Below are 27,278 nucleotides of genomic sequence, written 5' to 3' on the forward strand. Positions count from 1 at the left end.
CTCACTTCCACTGGATTCGATCCCCTCCACTATCGTCGCTGTCGCAGGTGTGTCCTCTCACGGTGACCGCCTCCCGCCTCGCTTCTATAACACCACAACTTCTCTGTCTCGACTTTCTCCGACTATTTCAGTCTCTCTCGGCCGTTCCGCCGACTTCCTCACGCTGGCTTCACCTTTCCACACACTTGATCACCCTGTCTCCGCCTTTCCTTCGAGTTGCTCACGTTGTGGCAGCCTTTTCGTCGACTTTCTCACGCTGTTTCCGCCTCTCCTCCGACTTGCACAAACTGTCTCCACTTCCTCCGACTTTCTCCCTGTCTCACGAACACTCTACAAATTTTGCCTTTTGTCTTACTTTCTCTCTCCATGTCTGCTTTAGTTTTGCCAAAAAGAATTTGCTGCACATAATTTCCGCGCACGTGACCATGGGTTCTGCTTGATTTAAAAAAAGAAAAAAGAAAAAAAAAAGGGTGCCACGTCACCCATGTCAAAATTGAGTTCGAATTTTATGTTCGAATATCATTTTCGATTTATATATTATTGGCTGATATTTAATATATAGTGTTTGGTCGACATTTTATTATCTAGTCTCGTTTGGTTACCAAAATTGTATTTATTTTATATGCTTTGTCCTAAAAGCGGTACACCCTATAATATTTAAAATCTGTTATATTCATTGTGTTTTTGTTATATTATATTTAAATCATTTTTATAATATCTTTGCCATATGAAAGTTTTAATGAAATTTATAAATAAACCATTAATTTGGTTGTTAGTGAGACTTTCTTACTTTTAAACTAAATGGTTTTATATAAATATTAACTACATTCTTATAAATTATGTGATATAGTATTTTAAAATTGATTCCAACATCTAAAAACCAACAATTTCACATTTGTCTGAATAATCAAATTTTCTTTATTACAATTTACTGCATGACGATGTTTGTTAATTATGTTGAGTAAGAGGTCTCTGTTCGCTGCTTGGGAATACAAGACTGTGATAGTGTCGTGGTTGATAAACTCTATGAAACAATCCATTGCACAAGCATTATTTACCTTGTCACTAAACATGCCACTTACGTATTAATTGGCTTCCACTCCTTTGATCTTTTATATTATCAAGTCTCCAATCTTCAATAAGGTTTTGTTTGTCTAATGATTTTTTTTATTATTTTAGAGTATTATATATATATATATATATATATAAATTGACATGATTTTTAATCTAAAACTTCAATATATTAAATTTATGAGTTTTTTTAATATAGAATTTAATTTTGTTTTCTTTATACGGTGTCGGACTTAAACTTAGATCATTCCTAACACAATTTACATAACACATAAATTTGTCCCACGATCTAAACGTAGACTTTTAATGTGTTTTTCAAAATGTAGATGATTTGTCAAAATCTTTTTTAAAACTTAGTCTTTAAAACTCTCAATCTTGTCAGTTTAAATTTAACTATATGCAATAAAGTTGACTCTTGACTCGAGACAACATATCTTAAGTCTCAACATGAGTTGGTTTGGCTTAACTTTCAACTTTAGGCCGATCTATCATGATCTTCAATACCAGATGACTCAACTTAATTTTTGGCTCAAGTCGATTTAACTTCAATTTTGATTCGAACCAACTTCACTTGACCTTTAACCTGTGCTGACTCAGCTTGAATTTCAATTTAGAATAACTTTACTTAATCTTTAACTCGATGCAACTTAACTTGACCTTTGATCTATGCCGAAAATGTTATATTTAGAAGTTTTTTAAAGTCTTATTGTGGGACAAAGTCCAAATTTTACCTTGACCATTACCCACTTTCAGTGGCGGATGTTTTGAGGGGGTAGGGAGGGGCCATGGCACTCCCTCCCATTTTTTATTTTTTTTATATTATATGTAATTTAGAAAATTTTAATATTTTTTAAAAAATTTAAATGATACGTAGTTTATATTAAAAAAATATGATTATTAAATTAGGTATTTTTTTAATTTTTTATAAAGTATAACATTTAATAATAATAAATGATAAAACATAAATCAAATATAATAAAAATTAAAAATATTTATTAAGATACATTCTTTTTTATTATCTTTTTGAGAGATTTATCTCTTATTCTCACATGTTTTTTTTCGCTTTTAAAAAAAGTTAGATACAAACTTATTATTTTTTTCTTTTAATTTTATTATAATTGAAGAAAAAAAAGAAATTCTCATATCTTACTTCATCCTGAAATATTTGTTTAATAGTTAGCATTATCTTTTATCTTATGAGTCTTATATTTATTTTTTATGAATATAGAAGTAAAAGTAATGTATGATGTGTTTTTTCATAACCGATTTTGAATTGTGACTTTATTATCATAGATTTTTTTAGGAATTCTCATTTTTTTATTAGATTGTAATAACTTATTTTTTGATTTTAATCATTTTTAGGAACTCTCAATCTTTGATTAGGTTGTGATAAATATTAATGAAGAATAAGATAATAGATTCATTGTTTTAAAGTGATAAAAGGAAAGGTACATGTGAAGATGAAAACAAGACTAATTCAATTTTTTACATATTCTGAAATATAATACTAATGATCATATTGTTCAATTAGAAGATCCTTTTCTTAAAGTTCAACGAGTTACATGAGAAATTTCCTATTAATTATTTAGAAAGGTTTTCATATTTATATTAAAAGAAATAGTTGAAAATTTTAGTTTTTATTTAATTATTGATGAATTCAAGAATATGAAAAAATAATACTTTAGATATGTGTGATTTGTTTTGTAATTACGGTTATATTAAATTATGTATTAAGTTTTATTTTATAGTGACAATAATTAAAAATATAAATTTTGAGTACATTTTTTGGCTCCTCCAATATTATTGGACAAGATCCGCCACTGCCCACTTTAAAAGGAGACTTTGGAGGTAAAGTTTTTTTCAACCCACACATTTGGTAACCCATTAAAAGAGATGCTATTTCTTTTTACACAGTCATATTATCATCATGCACCTCCATAGCCTAATGGAAATGATCTAACTAACTTTGATTTTAAGAATATTTAAAAACCTAATATTGAAATGACCTAACTCCATCTTTGTCATAGAAGCTGCCACCACACCTCCATAGATTTTTTGCACATCAATTGTCGAAAGGCCACACCTCCTTTGCAGCAAAGATGCAATGCCATGTAGTGGAAGCTGCAAGTCCCTACACCTCCATTGCAATGTTCGACGGTCTGTACCTCCATAGCACAAAGCTTTGCACCATCAAAGGCTTTGAAGAAGAAAGTGTTGCGTGCATCGCATTTGATATGGCTGAGTTTTCGCAATCGCTGTTCGTGGGTGTATTTGTGGAAATGGGTGTTTGTGATGCGGAAATTTTTTAGATTAGGAATACATTCCGATTTTTCAAATCCGTAAAGATTGTATGGTTAAATACTTTATGCATTATCAGCGTAAATGAATTATCAGCGTAAACACTATCGTGTATATGCAATTTTTTTTAAATATATATAATATTATATTAATAGATAATAATATTATAATGTTATTAAGTTAATATATAAAATAAAATTATATTTATTTAAAATAAAATGAAATATATTAGAAAAAAGGAGAGAATAGCTGTTGATAAAAAAAATAAAAATAAACAATTTTATAAAAAATTATAAAAATAGTAGTTAATTTTTAAAAATTTAAGAAATAATTATATTTTAAAAATTAAAATTCCAATTTTGAAATATAAACAGAAGAGAATCTTTATTGTATATTATATATTGTTATAGATTGAATTCGGTGCAATTGTTAATTCGAAAATACTTACGAACTTCACAATCTAGTATGCTAACTAAACCAAAACACGTTATGGATTTGACAGTCAGTAATGCTTTCACAAACAAACCACCAGTAATGGAAATGCATACCTCTGTTCTACACGTTGCCAACAATGCTCTTCAGAAGCTACTAGCAAATGTTAAAATATTTTTATAAATTTATATATGAAATTATTTTATCCCAAATTATTTTTCTTTATACATTTTAACATCAAAATAATTCCTATTTAAACATATAATTTTTTTAAAATATTAAAAATATAAATGTAAAGTGAAACTTCTAATTTTTAAATATTTAATGTGATAAATATTTTTAATGTGACGAGTGTCACACATTTTTAATATTTTTAAAATATTATAATTTTAAATAGGGATTTTTTTTATGTAATTTCAAAAAGAAAAATTAATATATATATATATATATATATATATAATTTGTAATTAAGTTTAATTACTAATTTAGTCTCAAAAATTTGAGAGACCAAATTATTTCATTTAAAAAAGAAGACCAAATTAAACATTTTTTTAAAAATTATATGACTAAATTGAATAAATAAAAAATTATGGATTTTTTAAAAAATTGAATAAAATTGAAAGTACAAATTAGGTATTAAACCTAAAATAAATAATAAAAGATAGAAAGGTTATTTTAAAATGTTTGGGTGAAGGAAGCCGAAGCCTTGGTGTAGTCTCTAAGGCCCACTTTATTTTTGCCTTTAATTAAAAGGGTTGTCTCAAATCTGTTGGGCCTAAGGGTTGACCCATAGGGTGCCAAGGCCCCTAAAGCAGCCAAGAGTCCTCATTCAGCTCTCATTTGCAAACTGTCCCCTCTCATACATTCACTCTTCCTTTTAGAACGCTTTGCTAGGGTTACTTACAGCTCTTGGTCAAGCTAGCTCTAAGCTCAGCTCTTCTTCACTTCATAGATCTGCTCTTGGAGCTACGGGTTCCGTTGGTTTAAGAGTCAAAATCCGATATTAGCTCCTTTCCAGGTAAGGGAAGCTAGATCCTTTTGTATATTCCGTGAGATCTATTTGTTGTACGTTTATTCCATGATTAAATAGACTGTGTGTGGGTATGAGTTGCTGGAATACATGTTTGAACTGTTTGGGGCGTGTTTGGGTGACTGTTGCACGAGAGAACAATGGTGAGCGCTAGTTTTCTCGCCTAAGCGAGCATGTCTTGCCTAGGTGAGATTAAGAGAGGCTCACCCAGGCCATTTCACGTGAGTTGTAGCTCAGGCGACTAACCACGTTTTGAGCAAGCGAGTGTCTCGCTCAGGCGAGGGAAGTCTCGCCTAAGCGAGAAGGAGCTGATGACCATTGTTCTTGATGTCGAGCTCTCACCTAGGTGAAAGAAGCTCGCCTGAGCGAGAGCCCCTCTCACCTGAGCGAGGCCTTTCTGCCTGAATAAGAAGCTGGGCGAGAATGCGACCTGTTTGGTTGTTTCCATTGTGGGCTCTATGTTTGTGTTGATCTTGCTTGTAAAGTATGAATTGGGTGATGATGTACGAATGAGATAATCTATATTCTGCAATGGGTGAGTTCAATGTGAATTGGGCATGTTACATGTATGGTTGTTTCATGGATTGAATATGATGAGTTGAGTATGGATTTGATATGAGATAAGAAATGATGACTTTTGACATGGTATCGACATGAGGTACAGTTCTATATTCGTGGATTTAGGAAGGATGAGTTGTTATTGATTCAACATGGAATATGAATGAGGAATGGTTAAAAGGGTTGGTATGTGATTTATATGTGTGATAAATGTTACTTGATTGATTGAGTATGATTGGTATGTGGATAGTACGTAAACCATGAGCCTCTAGGTGAGATCTCATGGTGGTGCTTCAATGGTCGGAACGTAATTCCATGACCCCTGTTAGTGGGAGTTCATGGTGGTTCCCCATCTATATAATTTGGTAAGGATTCAAGGTAAGGTTGCATCCTGACACTCTAAGGAGTCAGTTAGTCTCACTTAGAGCAGACTGACTTGTGGTGAGAGTAGCAGGAGGCCTGAAACTCATTAAGGGCTAACCTTGTGTGTGGGGGAATTGAGACATTGTAACACTTGTAACACTTAGCTCGGGGGTGAGCAGAGAAATCCACCACAAGTGTAAGCATCCGCTGAATCCGACTAGATTATGTGTATCCATATGAGTCGAGTCTGAGTCTAGTGTATTGCTTGGGGAGTCATAACATGTTTGGATGACATATACTGCTTGGACTGTGAAATAGCATGTGATTGTATGATCAACTGTTTTCTACTCTAACTTACCCTTTGTTTGTTTGTTGTATGTTTTGTATGTTTGGTTTTTTCTTTTTGCGATGATAATCAATTTATTAATGTGAGCATATGCGAGAAACACCCTTGGTTCACAAGGAGGTGATGGTTCGGCTGCATAGCCTACCTGGGCTGAATTCTACTATTTTGGGCCTTATTTTAGGACTATGGCCCATGTATTGGTTGTCCTTTAAATTTCCATTTTATTACTGTTAAATATTTGTATCTGGTTTAGTTTGGCATCGTTGTGTGCCTTGGATAATTGTAAGGAGTTATGTTTAAACTCCAAGACTGTGTTACTATATTATTTTTTGTGTGACACTTCCTTTAATTACGCTTATTAATTAAATGGGGTGTTATATAGTCTAATCCAAATTTAAAATTAGTTGTGATTTTTTAGTCTAGTCTAACAATACAATAATGAGCTAAGCAGAGTTACTCAAAGATACCACCAAAATCTCTTAACTGTCTGGTAATGAGCTAAGTAACAACAATGCTAATAACTCATCCTCTAAACAATCTCCATTATGGTTAATTGATCCACCATATTTTGAATACTGCTCAAGTGTTCTGCCACTGAGAACCATCCTTGTATTTCAAGTTTACTATCTTCCTAATAAAGAATGTCTTGTTCAAGGAATTTTTAGACTCAAACAGCTCACTTAATCTCATCCATAAATAGATTGATCTATCCATTGTCTGATCACACCAATAGTCTCTTCCTATTTATCTTCTTCCAATCTCCATCAGATCTACTTGTTGGTTTAACACCCTTTTCCTCAATAGGATCATACCGGTATCTGCAAAATAACAAATCTTCCATGCAAGATTTTCATATTGAATAATTTATAGAATCTAATTTAATCATGGTTCTTGCACCATCATTATCTCCCATCTTCAAAGCTCAAATCAAAGCCCCTAATCGGAGCTCTAATACTAGTCGTTGGGAAGATCTCAAAAATAACATATAACCAAGAAGAAGCAAAACTCAGATCAAATATTCCCTAAATAAATAATATGCAAAATAACAAAATGCATAAAACAGAGAAGAGATGAACTAACAAACACTAAAACTTTTAAAGTGGAAAAACCTAATATGGAGGAAAAACCCACGAGACCTAGACCAGTAAAATCTTTCACTAATAAAAATTAATGGGTACACCACAAGTTCACTTGGAGATTCCAATGATCAACATAGCACTATCCTCTTCACCAACAAGGTAGATAACAAACTCAAATGGGTACTTTAAATAAATAACAGTGAGAATCTCAATATATGAAAAAAGGAATAAAACCGTTACTTCAAGGTAGTTTCTCTACACATGCTTGCACAAAATAAATTGGTTGTTTTTTTCTTCTTCACTCTCTATGACTTTTTTTTTTCTCACCTGAGGCACTCACAACCCACTTTTGTCTTTGTGTTTGCCACTTTGTTCTTCTCTCTATAACTAACCTGATGCAAAGATTACATATTTAAATTACATAATGGATCGAGAACCCATAAAAAATATCTCCTTTTATTTTTCTTATTTAAATTATTGTGAATATTAGTAACCCAACGACTTCACCGTCTGCAGGTTCCTTTCCCTTTTATCTATTATTTTCCCATTGCATAATTCATTTAATATTTAACAATCCTATGAAATGTCATTAGTTTCATGTTTTTATTTGGAGTTTAATATTATATTATTTTTGCCTGCTGTACTCTAACTATATCATAGCATTTTTAAATTATAGTATACATAACCTATCACGTTAATTTTGTTAAAGAATTAGGTCTAAGTACAAATTACATGAATGAGAAGTGCCCATAGACTCTCTAGTTTCAAATTTGTGCTAAACCTTTTCATTACAATAAATGATACTTGACCCAACTTTAAGTTCATGTTGTCAATCTGTAACTCTCATCATGTGACGATAGGGGGATTGTAAGGAAATGGAGGGAGAATCAAATAGTACTTCACAAAATCAAGCCCAGTATTTAGAGGCAGAATTGACCAAGAAGCTTCAAGAAGTGGTCGTAGAAATGTCTGAAGTTAATGAGCAATGCATTTACAAAGTACCACAGAAATTTCGCCATGGTAATCCCAAAGCCTATACTCCTCAAGTTGTTTCCATTGGCCCGTTTCACAAACAGAGTGACTCTAATGAAGGGAACAACAATTTGAAGAAAATGGAAGAACTCAAACTGGAATATCTCCAGAGATTTCTAGATCGAAACGATAACTATGAAGAATTTGCTTCAAGAACTGATTGAGAAGGAAAAGCGAATTCGAAGCTGTTATGCAGAGCCTATTAATTGCAACAGCAATGATTTCTTAACTATGATTCTAGTAGATGCTTGTTTTATAATTGAGCATTTTCATAGATTTTATACAGGCTTGGCTTCGATTGAAAGAGACCTTTTGTCAGAAATATGGTTGGTAAATGATGTTCTTCATGGCCTGATACTACTTGAAAATCAGCTTCCTTTCTTTGTTCTTGAAAACATATTCAACTCTGCTAAGCCTGGTATGGAAGTTGAATTTCCCTTTAAGAATGTTAAATACATGGATGAATTCACTGGCCCTATAACAGATCTTGATTCTCTCTCATTTCTTGCTATTACCTTTCAATACTTTCGGAAACACAACTACATGAACATAAATGAAGACACAATTGAGAGTCCAAAACATTTCACCGATCTTCTAAGAACTTTCATGCAACCATCAAAAATTCGTCATGAAAATCTGAAAGTGGGATACATGGTTAAACATCTACCGAGCGCAAGCCAACTATCACAGGTGGGTTTGATATTCAAGGCTAGTTCTAACAAATGCTTGTTTGACAAAAATATCTTTCTGGAGGATCGAAATAACATGTCATTATTTTGTGTATCCTTTCCTTCTTTCCAATAATTGTCATGTTAATTAATATAACACAAAGTAGAATGAACATGCTTTACATTAGGATTAAAGTCACTTGTATGTACTTTGTCTTTCCTTTCTTGGCCTTTTAATAATAATTTTGTCACTTCAATTGACATAACACAGCATAAAATAGATTAACACCATTATTAAGATATTTAACCTTCCACCAAACTCGTTAATCAAAGGTTGGCCATCCTCTGCGCAGTTTAACACTTTCCCTATCCTCCAACCAAGTCAAACCAACCTTGTATTACATGGTTCTCTCTTTTATGTTTACTTGTGGGGAATTTAAAGGTAACAGCTTGAAGATTTTGGAAACTGAATATATTTAAGATGAAGGAAACAGAGCAGGTATTAGGAAAATTCGTGTTATGTTTCCTGGGATATGATTTCTGCTACCAAAACATTTCCAGCATTTTGATTTACAGTTTTAGTGAAGGATTAAAAGTATTAAAAATAGATGATTGGAATATCCACAAAGAAGACATGAGAGAAAATAGGAAAAATATATGATAGGGTTGCATTAATTTTATTTTATGTTTATGTGTTATATTAACTAACGTGGCTAAATATTATTAGAAGTTCACCTTCCACTATACTTTGTTTCTATTCAACTAAAAGTTTAGCAAGTTCATTAATGTAAACCATGATCTAACTCAATACAGACTTGACATAGAACACCTGTAAACTCGACTTATACTTCCATATTAATATATCAATATTAACATTCTATATAATTAAATCTGTATATATATCAGTTAAAGTATTATTGTAGGATGAGTGTGAGATGAGTTTAGACGAGTTTATTTGAACAGAATCTAATCAGACTAATACTAGATAATAGGTGACACTAGTTGAACATGTCTTACTTTATGAGTTCGTGATTCTTAGATTTGGAAGAAAGCCCCAGAAAGATTTTGTGGTTCAGGGTGACAAGCATATATCTAACTAGTTTATTTATTATTATCTAGTTTTTTTTGTTTATTATTATTATCTAGTTTTTTTTTGTTTATTTAATTTTAAAAAATATTGAGACATATATTGTTGTTTTTGTCCTAATTAGTTCTTGTTAGGAAGTCTCGGTTTAAATAGAGGCAACAACCTAAAAGTCTAATTTTACATCATTCTAAACTCAACTTAATTCACACATCTAAGCTGGAAATAGAAGTTCACAAGAGCATTGAAGGCCATTCCTTTTCACTGAAACATGATATTTTAAGAAGTAGAGTAACTACAACAACCTAATTAACTTGTTCAAAATTCACTTGTGAGCTCCGTTACGAACGTAATAATTGTAAATACAGAAACTTTTTTAATCCATATCCACCCATTCTTGAGGAATTCCTCTACTAACGACATAGTACAAAGAACTAGGTAATGAAGAAGGAGGTTCTGTGCTACTTAATGGAAAAATTGACATGGGATCTTCAAATTCTATATCCTCCTTATTATTTCCTTCCTCATACACACCAATTAGGCTCCAACTTAGATTTCCTATACCAATGCTATTTGTTGTGATTCCATTTCTAGTATTTCTTTGCATAGGGAAGTCCACCTCAAACGCAATCTCAGCTCTATTCCACTCTTGCTCTGAACACACCCCCTCCACTTTCCCTTCTAGATCACACCAAAGTATAATTTCTAGCCCTCTAAACATGAAATTGCACATACCACTGAATTGCAAAGTATCATTAATGAATACTCTGAAGTTGAAAGTCATTATCATGACGCTTTTCATCGCAGGAAAAAATAATGAACAACATAGCGCTATCTTAGGAAATTTGTTTCGAAACGAGAAATGCATCACTGATACCCTGCATCTGCCATACCAGTCTTCTTCCCTTATGAGCTTTGAGAATAACAAATTGAAATCAGAATGGATAAGAGGATTAGGACTGCATACCTGGATGCCATTATTGGGATTCATGTATGGATAATACACATCAAGATATAGGTTAGAACCACCAATAAACATGGCCATTGGAGACACCTCTGAGCTCAACTCCTTTTCAAAAAAATTATATGCTTCATGCCCATAACCAATTACCACTCTAACTTTCGGCATTATGCTTATACTACCTGGTAGCTGATGAAGCCTCCTGCACCCCTTCAAGGACAATAGTTCAAGCCAAACAAAATTTCCAATTGAAAATGGCAATTTTTCTATGTTTGTGGCGTCTAAATATACTGTCCTTATTTTCTCCATCTTTTCCAATACTTCTGGGAAACTCTCAAGCTTATAGCACATCCCAAGATCCAAAGTTTCAAGAGAAGTCAACATGATGCAGGGTGCAAGAGTTTTCAGCTTGGTGCACCCTTTAGCACTCAACAACCGAAGCTTATCAAGAAACCCAATTGATTCATCAATGTTAACTAAATTACAACATCTATCGAGACGCAGAGTTGTTAAGAGTGATGCCTCTCGTAGGCTCGGTAGATCAGTTAAGAACTTGCAATCTTCAAGGTTTATTACAGAAAATGATTCCAACATCTGCAACATAAAAACCGAATGGGTCAATTAAGGTAGAAACTCATGTTGAGAACAAAAGCTTTGGAAGATAAACATGCCTTTTGTGGTTTGAACATCAGAAGGCAACTTTCAGGCATAAGGAGTATCTCAAAACGTTTGGGATTGAAATCAGAAGGTAAAGATGGCGAAGGATAGCAATTCCAGTCTAGCACTCTTAAGCTATTTGGTAGATGCTCGGGGCCTACAGAAAAGGTTGCATCTTCGATTATCAAAATTTTCAAGTTCTTCATTTCCTTGAAGGCTTTTCCATCCCATTGCACTTGTACGTTGTTGTACCCTTCAAGCTTTATGAATTCTATTCTATCAGATCCCTTCCATGCCAAAGAAGAGTTTATCCACAAAAACGCGCACTTTAATTAGCTATGCCATCCATGGATAAATATATAAATATTAAATCTACCATGTATTCAACAAAATCGATAAATTAATACAGGGATTTATCGAGAAAAAATTGCAGAGATGTTTTTAATATCAACATACCGTATTTTCTTCCAAAACATGAACAATGTCTTGGTCAAACCATAATCTACTACGTCTTCCTGGCTCAAGTGTTGATTCCTGCCTTACAATCTCTCTACCTGTGTCTCGAATTAGGTCATGAATCCTCACAAAACCGAAAGAATCAATCTTTATCAGAGATTTGTCAACCAGCACTCTCAAACCATCTTCTACATGAAAGCCATGCGCTTTTAGCATTGGTGTGACATTGCCCAGTTCACAGGTATTGAAGAAACAAGCAATGTCTAGAAAAATTCCCTTCTCATTTTCTTCCAAACCATCATAGCTTACTTTTAGTATTTCATGAATCTTCTGATGAGGAATACTTTCATATTTATCTAATGCAGAATTGCACTCATCTAAGCTTTTTCCAAATAAGTGGGATCCTATAACTTCCAGAGCCAACGGAAGGCCACACGCATAAGAAACTGCACGCTTGGAAATACTCATGTATGGTGGACCAACTTTACCACTTCTGAAGGCATGCCAGTTAAACAATTCCAAAGCTTTTTCAATATGTAATGGTTTAACCTCATATAAGTTAACCACCCCATGAGCATCTAGCAAGTGCTTGTCTCTTGTAGTGATGATGATTCTACTTCCAGAGCCAAACCAATCACATCCCCCAGCAAGTGCCTTTAACTGCTCTAATTTGTCAACATCATCAAGAACTAGAAGGACCTTCTTCTGTTGAAGTCTCTGTTTTATTAATGGTATTCCTCTATTGACATCTCCCACTTTGATATCTTCCCCCTTGAGAATATGAGAAAGTAGTATTTCTTGGAGTTGGACAATCCCGTTCTTATTAACTGCCTTTTCTCTAATGTCAGGTAGAAAACACGAACCTTCATAATGCCAAAAAATAGTGTTATAGACAGCACGAGCAGTGGTGGTTTTACCAATACCCCCGATACCATAAATTCCTATCATGTTGACATCCGACTCATCTCCAAGGAGGGATTTCACTCCTTTCACTGCATACTCCAGCCCAATTGGATTATCAGCAACATGTAAAGGGATGTAATTTATCTTTTCAGATATCTCTTCAACAATCTTTCTGATAAACTCATATTCTGATTGATACCTATACATAATAAGAAAACATGTGAACTAAAGCATATTCGTGTTTAGTTCGTTCATTTCAATCACAGAAATATTTGCCTCCAACTCTCAAATTTTATAGATCAAGATCCATGTACGATTTATTTCACTTTCTTCCCTATTAGTATTAATACGAAAATTATCAGCAAAAATAGGGTTTATAATTTATATAACAAAAACAGGCTAAATTGTGTGATAAAAGGATAGTATGAAATACCAATATTTGCAATGCCAGCCTGATAGATTAGCTGCTTCATGTAAGGCCTTCCTCCATTTTTGTACCTTCTCGGTGTCAGCGTCGTTGTGGAACCTAGCTTCGTGTTTTGACAATGCTTCTGCATAACTTCCAGTCTGATGTCGAACTTCTGATGGATCCACTCCATAAAATATTGGATAAATTGATCGACCTTCTTCCTTCGCGCATTCAAGGATCCTTACAAGTTCATTTAAGCAATAGGTTGAAGATGCATAATTGAGAAGACAACGATGGAAATCATTGAACTTTGAATTGCGTGAAAAAGAGAAGGTGTAATTTCTTCCCCTCTTCTAAGACCTTCCTGGTCGATGAAAGTACGAATCCCCTTTTGGCACAAGGAATGGTAAAGATTATTAGTAAACTGAGAACGAGTGTCTTCACCTCTAAAACTTAGAAAAACATCATGAATCCATGTACGCCTGGGAGAAGACAAGGGTGATGAGATTCTCCGAGCCATGATTTAAGAACTTCAAAGATACTACGAAGGATGAGAAAGTAGTAAAACAACTTATATTTGCAGTATAACGAGGTTGTTATCGGTAAGGAGCAATTAGCAAGTAGTTGTGTTACATTTGAGATGAGATCTGGTGGGTGAATTCAATGTTTTGCAATGGCAGAGGTGGTGGAAAAAATTGTTTACTATATTACAGAAAAGTCACGTATAATGGGTAGGGACAGGGATTCGTTGACTTTGATGAAGCAACTAACTCATGATGACTTTTCTCTGATCTTATTACACACGATAGAAAGAGATTGCATCAGTTATAAAAGAAATTTTGCCACTGTTCATATATAATATTAGTGATACAATTTCTGAGGGTTATTAAATGTTTAATGCACATCCAAAATTTTCATCAATATCTCAACTACCTTAGAAAGGAAAAAAAGAAAAAGAAAGCAAAAAAAGAAAAAATAAATAAATAAATATAAAATATATATATATATATATATATATATATATATTGGCGGATTATATATGAAACAGGGAGGGACTGTGACTTCCCAAAATATTTTTGATTTTTTCTAGTTATGTATATATTTTTGATTTTTTAATATTTTTAAAATTTTGAAACTTTTTTAAATTATAAGTAATGAATTTTAAAAATTGATAGAAATTTAAATTTTGTGTCTTCTTAATTTTTTTAATAAAACATAATACTTAATGTTAATAAATAATAAAATATAAAATTAAATATAATAAAGAGGAAAAATATTTAGGTTTAATTATTTTTTTCTTGTTTTTGTCAAAAAAATGTCAAATTTTGATTAAAAAATCGAAACCAAATTAGACTAAATCAACTTGAGAACCAATTTACATTTTTGAAAACAAAAACTAAAATAGTGATTAAAATAAATATTTATTAAGATATTTTTATTTTATTTCTCATTGTCTTTTTAGGTTTTCACAAACTTATACTCATCTTTCAGCCTTGTATGTTTTCTTTTTGTTTTAGAAAAAAAAAAGTTAGACACGAACTCATTACTTTTGTTCTCATTTGTCATTTGTTCTCTTTTTTCCTTGAAGAAAAAAAGGTAATCCTCTTGTCTCCCTTGATAATGAATTATTAGTTTAATAGTTATTAACATTATTTTTTATTTTATGAACTTTGTATATTTATTTTTTTATGAATATAGAAGAAAAAATAATGTATTATATGTTTTTTCAAATCGATTTTGTGACTTGATTATAATATATTTTTCTTTTAATAATTTACGACTCTCAAATTCTCATTAGATTATGATAAATTATTTTTTAATATTAATTTTTTTAAAAGTATATTGATGAAGAATAAAACCATATATTCATTCTTTAAAATGATAGAAGAGAAGTTGTTGGTGAAGATGAAAACAAAATTGATTTTATTTCTTCACATATTTTGAAATATTGTACTAATTATCCAACCTAATGGTCAAATTGTTCAGTTAGATGAATTATTTTTTGAAACATTATACTAATGATTCAATCTAATAATCAAATAATTATATTGTTTTAGCCCCTCCAAATGTTGTAATCAAGATCCGTCAATATATATATATATATATATATATATATATATATATATGATAAAAAAAAATAAAGATAGTTACTTTTTAAAAATGTATATACATCAATATTGCTTTATTAAATTATCAATTATTTATGTTATAAAAGAAATGAAAAGAATAAATTAATAATTAATTAATAAACTAAAAAAGAGTGTCTCTTTGTCAAATTGATGTAATGGATTCGAAGAACTGGAAGTTATTCTAAAATCCCTCAAGAAAATTTCTACTGATATAGCAAGTGGCATGTTGTGATATTTCTATAGAAAACTTGTTATACTAATATTGATTTTTTTAGTCTTTCAATATCAGTTTTAGTTTTATAATCAACTTATATACGTCGTAATTGAATTACAGATTTCAATATCATGGTTGTCAGCAATACCAATGTTGAAATTGACACAATCAAATCTTTAACGTTAATTAATGTTAAAAAAACAGAACGTTGAAAGGTGATAATACATAGCTTATATTCAGTTTTATAAAATTGGCGTAGTCATTGCATTGTTGTTTTACTTTTGTTTTTAGTTTATTTCTATTTTTTATCAATCAGTTTTATTATACTTTCTTTGTAAATATCCTTTTTATCTTATTTTAGTTGTATTATATTTTATACTTCAAATGCTTCAAAATATATGATTTGCTAAATTGATTTTTTTATTTGCAGTAGACTCTCTTTTTTATCTTTATTTCTGGCACAATTTTTTTATTTTTTTTTCAAAAAATGTAATTTTTTTATTCTACAAAAATATAAAGTTGAATATCCAAAACTACAGAAACATAGATATTTAAAAAAATTAATTAGAAATAAAAAAATACAAATTTAAATATATAACAAAAATATTAAAAATTTTAATTGAAATTTATAAAATAGAAAAAAGTATTAAAATTTATTTAAAAACAAATATAAAAATAGAAGTTGGAGCTTTTCTATGCAAATATTTTATTTATTTTTTTATGTTTTAAGAAGTTCGAGTATTATAATTTTTTTTTTCTTTTTTTAAAAGAATATTTTGAAAAGTATATTTATTTATTGAAAATGTTTAATTATAATTTAAATGTTAGTGTTATGTAAATTTTCATTATTAAAAAATTAGTTAGCACTGGCATGTTTTAATTTAATCAAATAAATATACATTTTTCTAAAAATTACTACAATGTTTTTACTTTATCTTTATTTATCTTTAATTTAATTTTTTCATCTTCTAATTTTAAATAATTTGAACAACAAAAAGATATTTAAAAATTCAGTTTAGAATTTGGTTTCTACAAGATTAAATTGAGTGTAAAATGACCATAATGAATAATGTAAGAATTTGACTCCTCGGAGATGGAATTCTAACCTAGAAACAAATTCATGTATTTCTCTACTTTAAATTTTAATACTTTTCTACTTTAAAAATTTTATAAATTTCAATTAAAAATTTTGATATTTTGTTATACTTTTAAATTTAATTTTGAAATCTTTTCTCTAAATAAAACTTTTTTCTAAACAAAATTTCCATATTTCTACAATTAATTTTTTTTTAATATTTTTTCCAAATAAAAATTTATATTTTTTCAAAATAAGAAAAATAAAAAAATTGCATTAAGAGTAAAAGAGTCTAGTTTAAGAAATAATATGCATCTAGGTGGGTCTTAGGGTGGTAATCTATAATGCACGATACTTCAACTTGGGTCATGTATCCGTGTCCGACACGTATTCGTATCCGATATTGTAGAATACTTTATCGATACTTTATTAATGAAGTATCTAATTTATAAAGTTGTAGTGCACCACAAAAAAAAAATTTGGCAACTAATTTTAATGACAAAAAATAATTAGTTACTATATAGTGACTAATTTAGGTACCAATTTAAAAATTAAAAATTATTGCCAACTAAAATAGTTCCAAAAAATTATAATTGGTCTCTAAATTGATAATTAAAATAGTTTTTATTATTAATTGGTTTATAAATTGGTCACTAACATTAGGTACCAAGGTTTTGACTACCAAAGTAATTGGTTTCTCAATTGGTCAATAACATTAGTTACCAAGGTTTTAGTTACCAATATAATTGATCTCTAGTTTGGTTTCTAGATATAGGAAATTGGTCTCTAAAATGATTTTGGTTACTAAGATTGATAGTAATACTTTTGTGATGACAATAATTTATATTTTTTATGTTGACAACTTTAGTACATATAGTTTTTATTTGGATTCACATAGTAACAATATATATTTGTTATGTTTTTAAGAATTATTGTACATTTTTCAATATTCAATATTCATATATTACGTATCTATCACGTATTGTGTCATATTATTTTTAAAATAAACGTCGTATTGGATATTTGTCGTATGTGATACATGAATCGTATCCGTGCATCATAGGTGGTAACAAATATGTGAAAGAATATATTTCAAGAAAAGATTATGCTAGATTTGGAATCCTATGTTATTTTTATGATTTTTAGAACTTGAGGCATATTTATTAAAAATTTGTAAAGAGAACCTTATGAATTAGCTTTTTTCTTGTATTAGCTTATATTTTGTAATAAGGACTTGATTAGAGCCCATATTAGCGTTAGATTTCAGAGGCTACTTAAGACTTTTAATTAATGTGCTAAAAACTGCAGACAAAATTCATTTGCAAAATTTTCAGCGATTTAGATCTTCTCTTTTCTCTCTTCTCTTATTATTTAGTTTTTGTCTCCTTTTATCTTCCTTCTTTGTTGTTGCGTTTTCATTCTTCAGTAACGGATGAAATCAATTCATAGGATGAAAATGACATCAAGATCACAATTTTTTTAGTTTGTTTAGTTCTTGAATTTGTGTTTGATTTGTTTACATTTTTATCATTTTCATTCCTACATGTTCATGCACTCTAAGCTCTTGAGTTTAATTTTCTTACATTGAATGCTTCTATAGTTTAGTTTAACACTTTAATGTTCTTGCAATTTAGTTTCAATTTTGATTTTCGGATTTCAATGTCCATTTGTGTTTTTTGTTTTGAATATCTAAAAGCCCCACAAATTAATTTGTACAAGAATTACGCTCAAGATTGAATATGTACTCGGCCAGTGGATTATCTCGGTAGTTTACCGAGGTCATGGTTAGGAAAATCTGGTGGCATGGTGGGATAAAAGATACCAGGAAGATCGGGGTAGGGCCGAGGTTAAAATGTCTAATAAATTGTACTCGGCCTTTAAGTGATTTAGTTGGTTGTTGAATAAATGTAAGGTTGTTATTATATTTAGAGATATTTTAGGAAAAAAGATAATCTCATTTTGTAACTGATTATTCTATAAATAAGAGTTTTACTCCCATGATCAAGGGATAGATTGTTTTTTACCTAAATAAGTCTTAAGCACTTTCTTTTTGTTTTGATGAAGAATTATTTGACATTTTTCTTAACCAGAATATAACTTAATGTGTTCTTTTGAAAATTGACCTAAGTTGTACTTTATGTTGTATTATTAATAGAAACTTATTTTGCTTGAAATCACCTACTTTATATTCACAAACATAAAAATTTAGATCACCTAATTTACGTCAAATAGCGAAAAAACTCATAAAAAAAATGTGGTTGCACTTTCATTAATAAACGGAAACAATTTATGTCAAACTCCTTATTGGATAACATAGATAAGATGATTTGTGTTAATATGCAGTCTTAGGTTCATTATTTATTTTTTGTAAGCCGATTAGAGATTTGTCATAAATTTTTCTTTATATATCAAATTCAGATTTTCTTCGTCATTTCTTACTAAAAAAAAGCACATTGAAAACACACTTACAAGTTAAGATTTGTTCTTCGATAACGAAATTGTGTTGCTGATTATTAGGGAACATTTCTAACTAAGTTTTATTCTTTCATTGTGGACTGCTCATGGTTCATCTTAGTCATGACTTTGCTTCATTGTTGAGGTTTGTTATTTTAAATTGTGATCCTAACTATTTATTTGGGAATCCAGTTATGACTTTGCATGAATGCCTCTTGTCTATACATTGTTTTTGTTATTGTAAGAATAGTGGTAAAAAGTTTGCATTGTTTTACTTTATGAAATTTAAAATCAAAACTAAACATCTATTTTCATCTTGGTTCATTTTTACAACTAATAAAAAAAGTTATACTAAAATGGATACTTTTAAACTTGTTTTAGTTTAAGGTGTTGCATATCAAAATTAAATATATTTTATAAAGTTGAAGAAGAGTCAACGAACAAAGAAGTCAAATTTAAGATAGAAGTTTGGTCATTTAAGAAGAAGATTTAGTTTTACATGTTATTTAAGTTTGAGGGTGTAATACTCTTAAATATATACAACTTAATCTTTTTTCTACGTGACCTAACCTTTATCCTAAGTTTGGCTTCTTGATTCACCAACTCTTCTTCAATTATATCAAAATTCTTTCTTTAATATACAACATGCTAAAGTGAGACAAGCTAAAAAAAATGTTTATTTCATTGTAGATTTTTTCATTGACACAAACTTATTTACGTCGAAGCTAGTATAGTCTAACGTAAAATTGCATGTTTATGTCGATTTTGAACTATGCAACGTAAACCCAAAATAATTGACATAAGGCCTTCATTGTGTTAATGATTGCTCTATATACTTTATTTAAATCTTAATGCTACCTTTGCTTATAATATGTCTATGGTGGTAAGTAACGTTTTAACCTATCCTAAGATAAGTCTTTTATCGCTTAAAGTCTTAAAGATCTAAGTCTATGTGTGTTCAAAGCTTGGGTTCGTGAATGATAGGTAAGATCCCACGGACCAATAGTCCCTAACACAAGTGGGTAAAGGTGTTAGAAAATCATTACTCAAATAATACTAATAATAATAAAAATATAAAATGATATAATAATAATTATTAAATCAATAATAATACTAAGACAATATATAAAATAATGAATATTAATCAGAGATCAACAATTATTTTAACAATAATAAATAATAGATAAAAGGTAAGAAGTAGAAATATCCTGGGTTGAGGCAAGCATAGCGCTATCCTTAGAGAGAAAACGTCTCTAGTGCTAAACAAATACACACTCATATGTGTTTAAAATCATATGCGTTTCTCTCCCAAGATATAATAATCCGTCAGATCGATCGAGTGTAGCGAAAGATCTCCGGACCTTATGAACACCACTGTCTTAAAGATAATATAGGAAAGAAGAAAACTTTTAAGAGAACTCTAGTATTTGTTAGTATTTGTTATCTTTGTTGTTGTGTCTTTCCCTATACACTTAGGTGGTATTTATAGGTAGAAAATGGAGACAAAGAAGTAAATAGTAATAAGAATATAGCCGTTAGTCATAAAAACCATTAACCCATAAATTAAAAATCTATAAATACTTCAATAACAGTAAACCATTCACAAATTATTTGACAAATTAGTTCTCAACTACTTATTTACACTTGCAATATATGTGGAAACCGTTTGATTCAACATGAACCAAAAGATACAACTGATCGAGAGAAAAACAATAAAAGTATTTATAATGACAGATATGTGTTGTCTCTTAAAGACCCAAATGTTATCGCTCAAAGATTTGAGAGTTGTATAGTCTTCTCACTTAACTACCTAAGTCTTATCGATCAAAGACTTGGGAGTTGTACAGTGATAAAGTGATAAATAGGATTCCAACCTAATTTTAGATAAGCCTATAGGACAAAAAGTTTATTTAACTTCACCTAATATGTCTTGTGTTTAAGAAAAGCAAAGTTTACAAACGAGATTACATTTTTAAAATTATTATGAATGTTTAGGCCTCAATTCTCTTAAAAACCTAAGCTAAAGAGGAACATCATTAGGTTTCTAGACAATTGAAACCTAAATGTTTTCAATAATTTTAAAAATGGCACTTAATTTTAAATATTTTATTTTAGTGTCAAGCTTTTTGATACGATCTTATCCAGGAACGAGTACGACCGTTTCTGAATTTGAATCCTTAAAAGGCACAAACAAAAATAAATCAAAGAAGAACACAAACAAACAAGAGATAGAGATGCCACAATTTAGCAAATTGATAAGTTAATACAGATTTATCACAAAGATTGCCATATTTGATAAGAACCAGAGTTGGAAACACCACAATCCAAAAGATTGATAAGTCAAGGAAGATTCCACACAAAGAATTCAATCTTTGATAAGAACCAGAGTTACAATCCAAGAACCAAGAGAATCTTCTCTCAATGAAAGACCAATTTTCATATAATGATCATTTAAGGTGTCTACATATGCATTTTGTGACCCTATATATAGGCATAAATGTTTAAGCCACCTAAGAAACCCTAAAAGCAAGCCCAAAGACATCAGGCCTAAAAATAAATTCAAAATTCAAAAACAGACTCGAATCTTCGCTTAGCGAATCATCCCGCCCAACGATAAACTATTTTAAAAATTAAAAGAAAATTGCAAAATATTTTTAATTGCGTAAAATTATTCTATAATTGTGTTTCAAGCCATGATCTTCATACCCTTAAAAGTGCAAAGGCTCCTCCTCAAGTTCTTCTTTTATTGAATCAAAAGATAATCCCCATCATACCCTCATTCTTATAAAGAGACTTTCTCCTCAAATTCATACACCACTTGAAAATTTAGGAGATAGTCCTCTATCACTTTAGGCCTCAATTCTTTATAAAACTAAAGCCTATTAGGATCTATGGTTCAATTTTATTAAGAACTGAAGCCTAAATCTTGACTTAGGTTTAATTTTCACAAAATTTACAAAGGTGTGAAATCCCTATTTTATTACACCACTATAGTAACTCTCATTATCTCGTCCTCCTCCACTACGAATGTTGTTCCTCTACCATTGTTGGTCCTTTCTTCTTCTTTGCAAAGTCAATAACTTTCTTTTTCTTCTTCCTCCATCATTGAACAATCTTCCTCCCACCATTGCACTCCACATCCTCGTTGTCCGTTGTACCCTTGAACAAGATTTCTTAATGACCTCCACTCTCGCTATTGAACTCCATTTCTTCAACACTTCCACTCTCCATCATCGTTGTTGCACTAGAACACTGGTGAATGGTTTTTCTTTATTCCCTATTCAACTTTTTTTGCGTTTTTTTGTTGAGTTTGTGTTTTTCCTTGAGGCTTGTTGTTCCTAAAGTTCATTTTTTTGTTGTTGTGTCCATGTACTGCCACATTATGGTGGGATTGTGTATTTTTCCAAAAAATGCATCTAGGGTTGCTTCCTTCTCTACCTTCTCTATTGTTGTTTGCGTTTCACGTGCGAAGGTTTATTTTATTTCTAATATATGTTGTTTTGTTTTTTTATGTTAGATATATGGTTAATTATATTTTTAAACATATTGACTTATTTTCTTTATTTGAGATTGTTGTTTCATTGAGTTGTTAGCTTTAATTTCCTGTTTGAGATTCAATATGAAAATTATGTATTATCACTAAGTTTTTGATGAAATTGTATTTTTAAAAATTAATATAAGAGGAGGTAATACTAAAAATTTATATATATTGACACTACGCTAAAATTGTCAATAGATAACATATTTTAGAAAGCACTTTTTTAATTAACCGTTGTCTATAGAAACACGGAACCAAAAGATAGCGCTTCATAAAATAAGTGCTATCTAATTGTTTTACATAGATAGTGTTTTTCTATATAAGCACCGTCTATATTTTATTTATTTACTTTTTTAATTTTAGTAGATAAAAAAAGAGCACTCATAGAAATAAGTGCAATGTATTGAGATACAAATAGAGAGCATGTAATTGAACAAGCGTTATCTATTGTTTTGATCATTTTATTAATTAAAAGAAAATTGGCGCCCTCACATTCCCTCCTTTGTCCGTGCCTACTCTAGTGTCGTGTCCATTCTTTCTTCATCAACGTCCGTTTCAGCACCACTCTTTCTTTCCGTCTTCGATTCGTCAATAGTGATTCGCGACGCCCTCGCAGTACCTTCTTCATTAACGCCCATTCAATTGTTGTGCCCATTCTGTTTCTGATTTTCGTCTTCGTTTCTGCGATGCCCTCCCTTCTTCATTAGCATCATTGTATTTATGCTTGCCCATTCATTTTCATCTACGTTCGTTTCGTGTGTGGTGCTCTCCCTTCTTCATCAACGCCTTCGTTCATTTCTGCCGCAGTTGTGCTTTTCATCTGCGTAGTGTCAACAGTCTTGCGTTTCATGTGCGGTGCATTTCATCAACACTTCTGTGCAGTGCCCTATGCGTTTCATGTGCATCTCGTGTGCGTCTGCGTTTCGTCAACACTCGTGTGCGTCTGGGTTGCAAATATTGAAAGCTAAAAGCTCCAACATAAGGATTGAAAGTTGAAAGCTCTAGGTAACATTTCGTCACCATGTAATGTGATTTCTATTTTTGAGAAATTTTTTATTGAGTAGGTTTTCGTAAGAGAAAAAGGTGAAAAGGAGTGCCGCTTTTGAGATTATTGAGTTTTATAGGGATTATTGAGTTTTATAGGATTTAGGGTGAACATTTTTGTGAATTTTAGGACAAGGCACAAATGTTTCAAACTTGCCATTGAAAACGATTTTAGGTTCTCGAAAACCAGAAAGTGGTATGGAGATTCTAAACACATTTTTTGTGAATTTTTCCATTCGAAATTTAATTCAAGAGGTGCATAAGAAGTGGGTCAATTGGAATAAGCTATGGTTCCTGTGAATTGTAAGCTATTATAGAACTCATAAACTACGGTTTAAAATTATAGTCTAAAATGTTTGTTTTATATTATCTTCTCATAGTTTAATATTCAAAATAATCATAGTCTAATGTGTTAGAATTAATTGACGAATTAATTCTATTAGTGACTCATTTGAAATATTATGATGGGCCCAATTGTGATTTAATAAAATATAAAGACTTATTGGTTATTATTATGGGAAGTGATAATAAAATAAAGATAAAGATAAAATAAAAACCAACTTGATGGACGTTGGTTTATAAAAGGAATTGGGGTTCTGTCTCTGGCCATAAGGTTCTTTTCACTGTAACCCATCAAGTAGTGTGAGAAGAGAAAGAAAGGCAAAGAGATAGATTGGGAAAAGGTGGTTGAAGAGCACACAAGATTATAAATTTGAAGAACGCATATTCACAGGATCTCTCATGGATCAAGGTTAGTGCTCTATTATGTTTTATCGAGTGAGAATCATAAATCTTAAAGATCCTTAATTAAGTTTTACATGTGGTATCAGAGCAAGATTGTAGGATTTATGATTCTCCTATTATGTGATGTTTCTCCCTTATTATGTTTTTCTCTAATGTTATAAGCCCTAATTTAATTTTATGAATGATGATGCTATGGATCAAGTGCATCCGCTGCTGCCATTAAAATGCCATTAATTAGAATTTATGCGTGCGCGTGCTTTACTGTAATGGAGTTTTGTTTTTAATTGGAATAAAGGAATGAATGAAAGTTAAGAACTGTTACCTGTGCAAGTAATATGGCATTGATTGAAAATAAAAAAAAAACCGTTACTGTTTGAAATGAAGCAAAGTGAATGGCATATTGTTAATGTGTGAACGTGTGCTGCCATCCTGTGAACGTGCCTAAATGAAAGTTTAAAAACTGCTGAACGTGCATTGTGCTTAAATTAAGATGAGTAATTTTTTTTTTATTGGTTTACGTTTTAATTATTTTATTTATATAAATAATATTAATTATTTTATTTATATAAATAATTAATAATTTTATTTTAATTTGTAATAATATTTATGTTTAATATTGTTAAATTAAAATTAATAAGGATGCTATATAAAGTTTATAGCAATTAAATGTGTATTTATTTATTTGAAATTAAGTATGATAAATTTTGTTAGTCACCAAAGTGGCCAAAATTTTAATGTTTATATAATTTCAAATTATTAATCTTTTTTATTTTAATTATCCATAGTATGGATGCTAAATTATGAATAATTAAATTTATGGGTTAATTAAAATTCATTAATTATAAGACATTTAAGGATCGCTCAAAGGTTGATTAATTGTTCTCATAATTAATGAACATGATTGTAGATAATTTTGTATGCGTCACTAGTTTTATTTATATACCCAAAGGTAGTAGGTGATTCTAGTTGATGCATATTTTAATTATCAATAATGTTATAATATGATTAGCATCATTATGCTTATGTTTGTGTATTAGTGGATCTCCCAAAGGAGAACATTAGTATGCATAGAATGATTGTTTATATCTGAATCTGTTTTTACGTTTAGTTTTATGACTCAAAGCATTAATGTTAGGCATGTGTTAATTGCAGTCTCTATTCCGGTATCTTTACACGCGCTTGCTTCGTCTGTTCCAGTCTTTAATGGGTTGAATTTTCCTGACTGGAGTGAGCAAGTCCAATTTCACTTAGGTGTGTTGGATCTTGATCTAGCTCTTCTAGTTGAAAAGTCGGCTGCTATCACGGATACTAGTAGCAATGAAGAGAAAACCCATTATAAAGCCTGGGTAAGATCAAACAGACTTAGCTTAATGTTTATGAGAATGAGCATAGCAAGTAATATAAAGTCAGCTCTTCCCAAAACTGATGACGCAAAAGAATTTATGAAATTTGTGGAAGAGCGCTCCCAAACTGCTGATAAGTCTCTCGCTGGGACACTGATGAGTACGTTGACCACTATGAAGTTTGACGGTTCGCGTACTATGCATGAGCATGTGATCGAGATGACAAATATCGCAGCAAGACTTAAGTCTTTAGGAATGGTAGTGGATGAAGGTTTTCTCGTGCAGTTCATTCTGAACTCATTACCGTCTGAGTATGGTCCGTTCCAGATGAACTACAACACCATGAAAGACAAGTGGAATGTGCATGAATTGCACAGTATGCTAGTTCAGGAGGAGACCCGACTGAAGAACTTAGGAAGCCACTCTATTCAATATGTGAAGAATCAAGGAGCTGTTGGAAAGAAAGTTGCTAAGAAACATGGAAAGGGTAAAGGACCACTGAAGATTGACGAGTCCTCAACCAAAATCCAGAAGAAAAATGACAAATGTCATTTCTGCGGGAAGTCTGGACATTTCCAGAAGGACTGCATAAAGCGTAAGGCTTGGTTCGAAAAGAAAGGTGAGCATAATGCTTATGTATGTTTTGAATCAAACTTAACTGAAGTTCCCCATAATACGTGGTGGATTGATTCTGGATGTACGACTCATGTTTCTAATGTGATGCAGGGATTTCTTACAACCCGAACCATAAACCCAAATGAGAAGTTTGTCTTCATGGGCAATAAAGAGAAAGTTCCAGTGGAAGCGGTCGGGACTTATCGTCTAATCCTCGACACTGGATATCACTTAGACCTTATGGATACTTTTTATGTACCTAGTATCACTAGAAATTTAATTTCTTTGTCTAAGCTAGATATTGCTGGATATTCTTTTAAGTTTGGGAATGGTTGTTTCAGTTTGTTTAAGTGTACTTTTATGATTGGATCTGGTACACTTTATGATGGTTTATATAAATTGAATTTGGATAATTTATATGCTGAAACTCTTATGACTTTGCATCACAATGTTGGCACTAAACGTAGTTTAGTGGATGAACGATCTGCTTTCTTGTGGCATAAACGTTTGGGACATATTTCCAAAGAAAGAATGCAAAGATTAGTAAAGAATGAATTTCTTCCGGATTTAGATTTTACTGATCTGAATGTGTGTGTGGATTGTATTAAAGGCAAACAAACTAAACACACAAAGAAAGGAGCCACAAGAAGCACTCAGCTTCTTGAAATCATACACACCGATATATGTGGTCCGTTTGATGTAAATTCTTTCAATAAAGAGAAGTATTTCATCACCTTTATTGATGATTTTTCGCGTTATGGACATGTCTATCTAC

General features: G+C 31.0%; 1 pseudogene; it reads right to left on the reverse strand.

The window, feature by feature from the left end:
* Positions 1–10,253: 10,253 nt before the first annotated feature.
* Positions 10,254–14,067, reverse strand: LOC114182045 (annotated as a pseudogene).
* Positions 14,068–27,278: the final 13,211 nt, after the last annotated feature.

The sequence above is a fragment of the Vigna unguiculata genome, chromosome 4 (assembly GCF_004118075.2).
Source record: "Vigna unguiculata cultivar IT97K-499-35 chromosome 4, ASM411807v1, whole genome shotgun sequence".
NCBI classification, from domain to species: domain Eukaryota; kingdom Viridiplantae; phylum Streptophyta; class Magnoliopsida; order Fabales; family Fabaceae; genus Vigna; species Vigna unguiculata.